The 12583-nt window shown below is 36.5% G+C and overlaps 1 protein-coding gene across 1 annotated transcript in view; it reads left to right on the top strand.

Moving 5' to 3' along the window:
* The window catches only part of THSD7B (thrombospondin type 1 domain containing 7B), a 772830-nt gene that overhangs the window by 495286 nt on the left and 264961 nt on the right, over positions 1–12583 (top strand). The window lies entirely within an intron of this gene.

Below are 12583 nucleotides of genomic sequence, written 5' to 3' on the forward strand. Positions count from 1 at the left end.
CAGACAGGTCTGGGATTTTATCCGTTTCTCCACTTACTAACCAGGTGATATTTGACAGGTTGCCTGATATTCTGATACCCTAGTTTTCTTTTCTCTATGGTAAAGATCTAATAAGTACATCATAGAAATGTTTTGATATAGAAACTTACTAGTTCAGTGTCTGGTACATTGGAGATATGCATCATATATATATATATATATATATATATGGTATTATTATGGTTTATGGTCAATATGAAATCACTTCCTTTATTATAGATATTTTATCTTGAATTGTGCTCTTACGTCCAGAGTTTTCTTTCCATCAAATAGGTACAAATTTGAAATCTGTTCTCCATATTGCAAAATTTGAGGGAAATTCAGATTTCACTTTAAAATTCCAGGTTTTAGATTAAATATATTTTAAAACTCATGTGTAAGGGGCGTAAAGGTTTTAGAAGGAATTCAGAGGAGAGTTCTCTAAATAACCAAAGTGTTAGGAGAGTTATCTAAATAACCAAAGTGGTAGACTGTTAGAACTTTTGGTCTCCAACATTGGCGCTATTGGTATTTTGGGCAGGATGACTCTGTTGTAAAGGATTGCTCTGGGCAATGCAGGATGTTTAGCCTTTCTGCCCCTAGGTACTAAATACCACCTAATCATTGCAACAACCACAATGCTTCTCATTTTTAAATTCTACTGAGAGGAGAACAACCACTCTTAATTGAGAACCTCTGGACTAGACTATATATATATTTATTTGTTTGTTTTACAATAAGGGGTATGTTTCCAGATGTTAGGCTGAACACATACTATAGTGCACAAATACTATACTATAGCTTGTATAGTGTACACATATATCCTATAGTATATCCTTAGAAATTACAGAAAAGATAATTTAATACATAACTTCATTCTTTTGAAATATATTGAGTCCTTGATGGACCAGAAATTGCTATAACATAAAGGATTCAATAGGTGATGGCAAAAGTGGTCTCAAATATACACGTTGGGTTTTGAGATGGCCTAATAAATGGTGTTTCATTTCCTCCTTGAGTTCTGAATGAATTGAGAAGACAATGGGTTAAGGCACAGGTAATTAAACGTTGTGCTTGTCAAGCTGATATTGGAGAATGTGGTTTATATCTAGGGACAAATGAGCTTCCAAACATGAGAATGAAACAGACTTACCAGCTAGTCGTGGCAACACCAGACTGGGACAGGCCTTCCCACTTCTAGAGATGTGGTTACTGCCACTATAACATCCATAGTATGAATGAGCAGAGGAGACCTCATGATTTCTGCATGCAGGCTCAATTTTCAATGAGATAAAAAGGAAGGTGCTATATTCTGTATACCCATATTATTCCAAATACCCCAGTCAATTTCCTGCCCTCCATGGGAGGGACAATGAATGAGAAGAGACAGGCCAGGAGTGTTATAGCTGGTGGAACTTAATTCATGTGGGGGAAAGAAACATCACAAGTTGGAAAATCATATTTCTTTAGTTATTACTTTGGAGTTAACTGCTACAAAGGCAAGAATGTGGCAAGTCTCACAGAGGTGGCCATAAGGAGCAGAAGGAGCATGAAGATGGTCTAAGGGCAAATGAAAGAATGGGTAGTTATCAACAAAACAGAAACAAGTTGACCCTCGTGTATCTCCCTACTTCACCTTGGGTCAAGCAGCAGTGATGGAGATACATGTTATCAGATGGAGTCTGATATTTAGTAGCTTAGATGGAAAAGAAAAATTGGTGATTCCCAAGTGGAATAGGGAGTACCCCATAAAGAGACAAACCCCAGGGTCTTTTTTGACTACATATTCAGCCCCCTACTCCCTCCTGAAAATGGACATGAATACAAGCCACAGTGGTTATTTCTTGCCCTCCCTACCCCCCACCCTCAGACACGTGGTGTATTTTCACACGTCAAATAGTGCAATAGAAAATCTCAACTACAAACAAATGCAAATAATTATTAGTCAGCAGATATTTAAGGAAAGCAACCATTACCAAAGCAAGGAAGAAAATTCAGTGAATGGAAGAATCTACTACCAGCAGGAGTTAACTGAGGAAGCACACTGAGAATAAATCAGATTTTGATATTGGTTTTTTGATTAAGCATTCTAGCTACATGAATTTAATGAAGCCATATCCTCAGGGAACTAAGGGAAAACAACTTGTCATGTAGAATTTTATGCCAAACCCACACTATGCTGCTCATATGTGGGAGAAAATAAAACTTAAAAAAAATACCAGACATACAAAAACATATAATGCTTTCTAGACATAGACCTCTCTGAAAGAATTAGAAGATGTGCCTCAGAAAGATGAAAATTAATTTAGGAAAATAACTGGATGTAAGAATCAATGCTACTTAGGGATATGTTCAATCAAAGTAAGAGATAAACATTTAAAAAGAGAGAAAAAGAGAAAGAATGAATATGGAATCACAAAAATAGTGACTGTGATGAAGAAGAGCAATTAGATAAAGACAAAGAAAAACGCCAGTGCATTAGACCTAGAGAACAGCCAATCTAGGCTAGAGCAGGGGGGAGGAGGGGACATGGAGATCCCATGTACTAGTTTGTGAGATTAGGAGAGAAATTTAGGATGTGAGCAATTCAGCTGATGCAAAATAAATACGTAATAGAAAGGAAAAAGAGTAAGAAACACTTTAAGAAAAGACATCTTGACAAGACATATTCTTTTTTTTTTTTCTTTTTATTTAGTTAACCCCTGTGCTCCGCCTTGATGAAGTGTTCTGAGTTGCTTGGTGTGGTATGGGGAGCAGGAAGGAGAACCTGCCCCTTTATGTCTGTGTAGGGCTGGGGTGCTGGCAGCTGCTTCTCGGGCTCATGCACCTTCCTTTATCTTCTTTACCTTTATTTCCAGTGCCTTTTTTCACTGTGGCAAAAAACATATAACATAGAATTTACCATTTCAACTATCTTTAAGTGTACAGTAGAGAGTTGTTAATTATTTGTCCATTGCTGTACAACAGATCTCTAGAACCTTTTCGTCTTGCCAGTCTGAAACATCATGCCCATAAACAATTCCCCTTTTCCCCCTTCGCTCAGTCCCTAACATTCCTTCTGTTCCTAAATTTGACTACTTTAAATACCTCATATAAGTGAAATCATGCTATGTCTTTTTGTGACTGACGTATTTCACTTAGCATAGCATCCTTAAAGTTCATCCAGCTGTAACATATAACAGGATTTTCTTCTTTTATAAAGCTGAATAATATTCCAGTGTATGCATATGCCACATTTTCTTTATTCATCTATCAAGGGCCATTGAGCTTGTTTCCACATTCAGGCTGTTGGGAGTGCTTCTGCAATGAGTATGGGTGTGCAAATATCTCTTTGAGATTCTGTTTTCAATTCTTTTGAATATATGTCCAGAAGCAGGATTGCTGAATCATATAGTAATTGTATATTTAATTTTCTGAGGAATCACCATGCGGTTTTCCATAGTGGCTGCACCATTTTGTATCCTACCAACAGTGTGTGAGCGTTTCCTATTTCTTCATACCCTTGCCAACCCTTGGGTTTATTTTTTTTTGCGGGGGAGGGGGTTGGGAGTTTTAGACAGTGACCCTCCTAATGAATGTCAGGTGATATCTCATTCTGGTTTTGATTTGTATTTCCCTGATCACTAGTGATGTTGAACAGCTTTTCATATGCTTGTTGGCCATCTGTGTGTCTTTGGAGGAATGTCTATTCAAGTCCTTTGCCCATTTTTTTAATTGAGTTATTTGTTCTTTTTGTTGTTAAATTGTAGGGGATTCACTTTCAAAAAATGTAGCATTACTAGGGGGACTCTAGACCAGAGTTTCACAGTAGCTGCACTTGAATTGGACCATTAATCATTTTGTTCGTGTTAATTCACCAATGTGGAAAAGTCCATATGGAGGCATTTGACCCATCTTAAAGGCTCTCATGTGAGGAAAAATATTGTGAAAAAAAAAACTACATGCAAAATTTCATGGATATCCAATTGATGTAGATGCTCAACAAAAGATATGATTAAAATGTCACCAATAGACTAGATTCAGGTTACACAAGGTGTTGTCAAGAGCCAAACATGATTTAGTAACAAAAAGCAATTGTTTGCCACTGAATGCCTAATGACAATATCCATAACTGCAAGGCCAGATATTCAGACTCATGTTTTTTTTGGTGTGTTTTCTTTAGTTTTTGATTTTCTGAGTGCGGTTAATCATATGCCCTCGATATGCAGTGTTCAATCCATTTTGTTAGCCTTTTATCATTTTAAACAGTTACAGATTATGTCTCCATGGAGTGTGCTAGGAATGTCCTTATGTTGCACCAGCCTATGCTTTATGAGATAAACAAATGAGTAATTCAAGCTTTGTGGCAAGTATGTGTGTCACATAAGGGCTCAGTCATAATTTTTGAATTGTCTGCAATGTACATTAAATCAAAGTGTCTATCTGAAACAGTAGTAGTATTTCATGAGCTGTGTAGAACAGTTTCTTATCCTATCTCTAAGAATGCAGCTTTTTTTCCTTTTTTTTTTTTTCTTCTTTCCAGTTTTGCTTGGGGTGTGGTGGAGCACAAAAGTTTAACTTAATCACGGTCAGGGTTGAGGCACTGAAACCTACATGCTGCATTTTTTATTCCTATTATCTTGAAAGTTTAGTAATTTGTGTATATGGATAGTTTATCCCTGGCTACAGGATATTGTTCTTTACTTTTCTTGAGGTTTTAAAAAGTGATAATAAATCTGAAAGTTTTGAAAAATCAATAACATAAAATAATTATGAAATAATATTTTTCTGGCCATCTAAGATGGTAATTTCCTGAATGTGCATGTGTGTGTGTGTGAACTATTTCCACAGACTGGGATAAATTTAGATAAGGTTGCTGATACATTTTGTCCTCTGGCAAAACCCTTTATTTGACTCTATGATCAAAATGAAAAATGGCTTCAGAAGCGTCCATTCAAGTCTATTGCTTTGGGAAATCATGTATAAGCAATCATGGGAATCTTCAAATCAAACGAACTTATGTTCCCTATGGAGACATTATTTTGTGATTTCTTTTAACAGCATTTTTACCCATTTGTCATTTCTTTATGGAACAAGATGATCATGGAAAGGAATACTACTAATTTGTGATGCTGATTGCATTCCATTTCAGCTGATTAAAGCCAGCTGGGACATACTACCCCAACGCTGTTTATAAGAATCACGCCTGGCATGTGCAAAGTTCATGAAAATCCTTAGCAATTTGTTAAATAATGTGCCAGGTGATAGCTACAGATTTGTAATATTTTAGAAAGGTCTATCTTTAATTCATGAACTTTTCAATTTCCTTAAAAACTTATGCCAGGAGGGCAAAGCTGTCTGACCCACTTATAGTTATTGCAAACTCTGCTTCCAGTTACAGTTTCAAAGTAGGTTATTTCTCCTGCCTGCTGTGTTCAACATTTTATTGAGACCATTTTTCTTTGACTCTTGAATACCCAGGTAGTTACTTGTCATAGTTATTTCAAATTTCTGTTCTCTCTCATTTTTTTAAATGAGTCCATACTTTATCAGAATCCTGATCAATAATCAGCCAATGAGAACTATTATATGCTAAAGCATAACATCAAAAGAACTACCAGAGATTAGGAGGGAGAAATGTCTTTTTAAAAGTATCTATCTTTTCCACTAACTCCCAGATAAATCATAAGGTATGGTAATTGTTAATCTTAATTTGCTAGACTAAGTTTTTCGTACTTCTACTATGAAACACATAACTAGGGGTTGGAAAGAGTGCTATTGATATCACGTGCCACTGAAAAGATCTTTTAAATAGTAGGTGTTCCTCATAATTATTTTTAAAAAGAAGTATTTTGATAACTTGCTATGCTCCAAGGTACTAAGGATAGAATGGAGAACAGGGTATATAGAATAGTACCCCTGTGTATCTTTTAACTTAATGGTGAAGTTATGTACTAGACAAATGCTTATAAATAAAAATAATTATTATTCTGATTAAGTGCTACAAAGGAAAAGTTCAGAATAAAATGAATGAGTTTAGTAAAATTGATGCCAGATGAAAGGAACTTGATTGGTCAAGAAGAGTTGTTTATTTCCAACAAAAGAAATAGTGTATGTAAATCTATCTGTAAGGAAATTGTTCAGGGCATTGGAATAATTGAAATAGAACTAGTAGCTAAATTATAGCCCATAATAGAGTTAGAGAGTGGCCTAAAGTAAAGCTACATCAGTGGGGAGGGAAGAAGGATCATATGGAAGTCTGTAAGCCAGTGTACCTAGATTTTATGATGAAAGCAATAGAATCATACTAGAGTGTTAGGTTGGAGAGTGGCATGATTAGATTTAAGTTCTAAAAAGATCACTCTGGCAGCAATGTGGGGAAGGAAAGTTTTGTGGGGAGAGAGTGGTTTAAGAGAAACCATGTAAGAGACTGTTTTCATAATCCAATGAAGACTTGATAGTGGCTTTGATTATCAACATACCAGTGGAGATGGAGAGAAAAGGAGGTGCTGAAGAGGTATTTTAATACCCAAGAATACCCAAGATTTAGTGGCTGGGGGTATAAAATGGAGAGAAGTACCCAGGAAAACACTCAGGTTTCCAGCTTGAACAATGGCAGCATGGATGCCACTGATGAGTTAGTCCCTAGAGTGGAGCAGAATGGAGAAAAGATCATTAAGAGGACTTTGAAATATCAAGTTTGAAGATTCTGAAAAAATAGCAGAGATGTCTAGTGGAGAATGAGAGCTAAATGGAAAGGTCTGAGTTGCAGATTCAAGCCTGGTAATCATTAGTCCCGATATTGGTAATTGAATCTTTGGGATTGGATGAGATCCGCTGATCTGAGAGATGGGAGAATGTCAAGTGAGAAGAGATGAAGACTTAAGAGCAAGCCCTGAGGAACTCTAACATTGGAGGGTCAAGTGATAAAACAGGGTGTGAGTTTGGGGTGTCATTTAATAACTTTTGTAATTAGCAAGTTATGTTTAACATGGAACATTAAAGCCATACATTTGATAGATTTTTTTTATCACCCTCAAATGAAGTACTGTATTTTCACCAAGGTACACACAATATTCTGAGAACTCAGGCAAGTGTTGGCCACCAAAGCTTCAGATTATTTGTTGGTAAAATTAAAGACTACCCAACTGTCTGGCATAAGCAGAGTGAGTTACAACTTTAACAAACATTTATACAAGGATTAATTTCCAACTAAAGAGAAAATGGAGTTCTGATAGAAAGAGACACTGGGTAAACTTGATAGAGTTTAGGAAATAGATAAAATGTAGCCTGGGACTCTGGGTCAAACTTGAGCATGAGGACACTGAGCACATGGGAGGTAAAGAGAAGACCTACAGGTAGCGAAGACAAAAAGCCTAGAGATAAATTTGCCAATTAAAAGTTTTAAGGATACACTTTTAATAATATTGATAGTTTTATTTTGAGCCTCCCTAAAGCCACAAAACACTAAATGGTTGTATTATTTATTCTTTTTCAAAAGGAACACTTTACCTTAAAAAGGGAAAAGAAAGAAGAGAAAAAAATATATATAATTCTAAAGGAAAGATGGACTCCGCGCTCCAGTCAGGACAGAATAAACATTCTGCTCTCCCTTACTTTTTTCATCTGCCTGCATAATCCAAATGGAAGTTAATAGGCCAGTAGTTTGCCTGCAATGAACCATGATTAATTCTGAAAGTCCACAGGTTTTCACGTTTAATGTCTTGCTTTTTATGGAGGGAATTTGTTTCCCTTCCCATTCAAAATCAGTTTAGTTTTTGTTGGTCCTTCTAGCACCTGACCCAGCTCATGGGTTAAGAAACAGTCTTCTCAGACTTAGGGAATCTAACCAGTCTTGTTTTTGAAATTATTGTCTCGGAGTTTATGGGGTTTACCTAGACTGGGATCTACGAAATTCAAAATGCCTCTCTTGACTGCAGCCCTCTCCTGAGGCAAATGTTCACCATGGTTCCTGACACTGACTGCTGAGTATGTATCACATGTCCCTGACGTTCAACCCACAACTCATGGACCGGATAGCAGAGCTCCACTTGAGGCTGACCAGAGCAGTGCTTCCCAAACTAGAGTTAAGGTTAAGCTTGTTGTGGGAATGTTTTTAAATATGCAGAGGGCTAAACAGTGTTCAGGAAAAAAAATAAAGTCTTATCTTTAAAATAAATATCTTTTAAGCATTGTTAAACTGGTTTTCTCTTTGAACATTATAGAGGCTTCAATATGTAAATATACATTATGACTTCCTAACAGGTAGATTTGGTATGTATCTTCACTAGCTTTTTTGATGGCAGAATAAACTCTGTTTAACATCTGCTAGAATAATTAGTGTCCCCTCCAGGGATTATTCCAATAGAACAGAAATGTTGAGTTAGCCATAAAAGAGACTGGGTACCCTTTAAGTTGGCCTAGTTATAGAAATCTGCTCAGTTGAGATGTCCTGTATTAGTCAGTGACTATTTGACTCAGATTTTCAGTTTTTTAAAGACAGATACGCAGTGTTGGAAAGAAGCCAGGAGTATGTAGAGATGTGGATAGTAAGCAAAGCAGTCAGAAAGAAACTGAGCAATGAGTATGATGATACGCTAACTTCGGGAAAAATAGGTGGCCTCATCTGAGAGTTTAGCAAGATGCATCAGTTACCAGATGTACTGTGAGACCATTCCTGTTACTCTTGGCTTCTGATCAGTAATGAACCTTTGTTCCAGTCCTCTGCAAGGCCAAGTGTACAGGTACAGACAGTGCTCCATGCATCCCAGCCTCCCTGTGTATCCTTAACTGACCTAACCAACCATACTCCTGTTCCTTAAAGTTGGAATGTCTCTGTTGACTCTGTCCTATCCCGGATGATGGCACAGATTACCCTAACAGAATCATAGGGGTGAAGAGTTATTCTTCCAGATCTCCTCACATCCTGTATAAATTAGGTTTTTTGTTTGTTTTCCTGCCCGGCCCTCTTTGAATCCTTTACTAGTAAAAATTTGACCTGGATTTATCCTTTTCATTTTTCTAGATAAAGACTTGTAAATAAATACATATGAATAAAAGAATCTTATACCTACTCTGCTGAATATAATAGATGCTTCAACCATATAGTAGCTTCCCTTCAAATCTTCATAGTCCTTATTTACATATCTCAGGAAACTCTACACATGGTTGAAAAAGAGGTATATTTTAGGAGAACTAGTAGACTGTGGCTATAACAGAAAAAACAACACATTTAAATCAATCTCTGTGTCACATACCATTAGAAAAAAGTAATCTTACAGCTATATGGCCTGCTTTTACAGTCTTCCAGCTGGGTCTGGTATCTGATGCTCCTCGCTCTCACAGTAATCCTGTTTGTAACTACGAGGCTGGCCTTGGAGGCAGAGCCAACATCTCTCTCCCCTCTGCTTCCAGACAGCTATGTGCATACCTCCACTGAAAGATTTTATTATATAACATTATAGTCATTTGTTTATATATTTGTGTTTCCCATGAGATTATGAGTTTCTTAAGGGCTAGAGTAGCTTCTGATTTGCCTTTGCATCCCCACAACCTCACAGATCTTGGATGTTGAATGCACGAATATAATAATGCCGTCAGGAAAGAATTCTTTATTCTTGCTATCTTAATTCTGGTAAATGCGCAAGGCATGATGCTTTCCATTTTAAAAGTCCCTTTTTTAAGAAGGAAAGGAAACTGGTTAAATTACCTGTAGGTCCACTGTTGAAAAGAGCCAATAACTTATATTCATGGTTTCACCAATTGGATAGATTTTTCTTTAATACTCATTTACTCAAATCCTCTGCTAAGCAATATAAAGACAACATATTGGTACATGTTGATCTTTCTGTTATAGATCTCCAAGCAATTTTTATATTTATATAAATATTTATGTATTTTATATATTCTCTCTCTATATAGAATATGTATGTATTTTATGTTCTGTCTATATAAAATATGTATGTTTATAGGTATATATCTAAAATTATAAATAAATATATTTATGTATAATATATATAAATAAAATAAGATAGAGTACATCTGGCAGATAGGAAATAGCCTCAAGTTAAGAGTTGTGCATACAGGTTCCATCATCACCTGTGGCTGGGTTGTTTGGCAGTTGCCTTTGTGGTTATATAACATATTATGAAATCTATAGTAATCATGCATTTTTTTGTAGTTATGAAATATAGAATCAAGGTGGAACCACATTTTTCAAAAAATAGCTCATAAACTCAGTCCTATTTTTTAATCGAAATTTGAATTTCAGGTCCCTCCCAGTATCTGAACAGCCATGTATTTCTGTGACTTGATCATCTAATCAAAAGGGAATATTCTGAATGCATTTTCATTTTGTCTAAAATTAACAGTGAGGATTCAAGCAGATGTTATGAGAGATTGGAAATAACTGTTAAATAAAAAGAATAGCAAGGGACTACTGCAGCCTAGCAAGGAAATGGCAAAGTAAACAACCAAATAAAAAAAAATTTAGTAAGCACCCACTGTAAGTATCTTTAATAGATTTATTTGGAATGATTGAGTTTTTAATGGTTTGTGAAAGGAGTAATCATGAATGAGTTTCAGACCTCAAATATTTATGCTTTTTAAGAAAAGCCACAAACTTTAATGCTTTTTAGAAGCTTCATGTTCTTATGGAGGGTTTTATTTTGCTGGCGCCAGAGCAATAAAAAATAAGCCAGTTGCTATCAACTCTTACATTGAAATGTGGATGGACACTTAGATGCTTGGAGGCTGAGGATCAGAATGACTCATCAAAGTTGTGTTACAAAATAACCAACATCATATGATTGATATTTACTTTACAAGGAAGAAAATGATGTAATCACAGCAGGAATACTTCAGTAAGAATAAAGGATTTCTTTTGTAAGGATATAACATCTATATATTCTCCTAAAAGTATCTTAAGACAGGATGAAAAGTATAAGAAATTCCCATTTACTATTGAGAAAAAAAACAAACAAACAGATATCTTTGTATAGACACAGGGATCTGGGAAGGACCAGAAGTATGGTTAAGATTAAAGCATACTAATAGATAATTCTTAATGCATGAATGCTTTTTAAAATCAACATGAACTTTCCAAAGAGTTGTAAATGTAGTCACACCATTAATTTTTCTAATTAATTGATCCTCTGTGAAGGCAGAATAACCAGTTGTTCAGAGCCCGCACTCTGGAGTGAGACTTCTGGCTTTGAGTCCTACCTCTGCTACATAACAGCTCCTTGGATTTGAAAAGTTAATTAACTTTTTGTTTTTTTGTTTTTGCTTCTATTTCTTTCTCTGTATAGTAGGAATGATAATAGAATGCAGCTGTGGAGTGTATAGAATAGTACCTGGCACAAAGTAAATGCTCTGTAATGTTTAGCTCATACTGTGCTTTTTTGCCCCTTTGCCTTATCTTATTCTTTCCTGAAAATCATAGGTGTATTTGTCTGCCATGCACATGAAAGAGGGTAAGAATGGGCATCCATAAGGTACCCTACAGGCATGGCTACTCAGTGATACAGGGAGTTGCTGTTGAAGGCTAGTCTGTTGTAGTGGTCCTGTAGTGTTAATCTTCATTGGGTATCACTGGGCCACCAGAGTTCTTCATGTGAAGACAGTTCTGTACCCATAGTGTGAACTCTGGCCAAGGGTACCCTGTCACAGGTTACCAATTTTGCTCAGTACTTTTATTTCTCAGACATATCCCCTTGGGTCTATACCTGCCCTCATGTGTTCTTTCAGGACTGATTCCATGATCCACCAATAAATGGGCTAGAACTCCTGCCCCCGCTTCTCTCTTTAAGAATCAACCTTAAACGTTAGACCTCTTTTCCCCTTAAATCCTTAAACACCAAGTATCTGATAACATCCCTTTAGGAGCTTGACCAACAAGGCTGCTCACTCACCCTTCCAAAGGAAAACTATCTTCAAGTCCAAAAAGGTATCTATGGTGGGGTGTTATTTTAATAGCTCCTGATGTATCTGTCTCATAGCTTACTATCCCTGTCCTTGGTGTAGCCCCTCCAACATTGATTCTGTGCTTGCCTGTGTGACTTGTTTTGACCAATAGGATGTTAGTTAAGATGACACAAGCATAGATTTTGCAAGTGCGTGCCCATTAGAGATTGCCCTATTGGATAGCTGCTGTCATCCTTTGCGGAAGTCTTGCATTCTTTCAGGTATAACACCACGTGGAAAAGCAGCCCAGCTATTCCATCTGTACAGCTCGGCCCAGTCTCCAGCTAATCTTCCAGCTTAATGCTGTGTCATGAGTGAGCCCAGGCAACACCAGGAGAATTGCCCAGACAACCCGTAGTTGTAAGCCTTCGTTTTGTGTGGTTTGTAGGCATCAGTAGATAAACTGATACAGTGGCAATGCCTGCTATTCAAACTAAAGTACTATCAAACACCTTTCTTCCTAGTTAAGAGAAATACACACACACACACATGCACACACCACACACATAATTTTACTCTTTGGTAGCAGATGTTGCCATGCTTGGCTTGAAAATGTACTAGAGGTTCATAGGAAACGTAGCTTATAATTATATTTGTCAAAACAGATTAATGACATTGTATG

Source organism: Zalophus californianus, chromosome 3 (assembly GCF_009762305.2).
Source record: "Zalophus californianus isolate mZalCal1 chromosome 3, mZalCal1.pri.v2, whole genome shotgun sequence".
NCBI classification, from domain to species: domain Eukaryota; kingdom Metazoa; phylum Chordata; class Mammalia; order Carnivora; family Otariidae; genus Zalophus; species Zalophus californianus.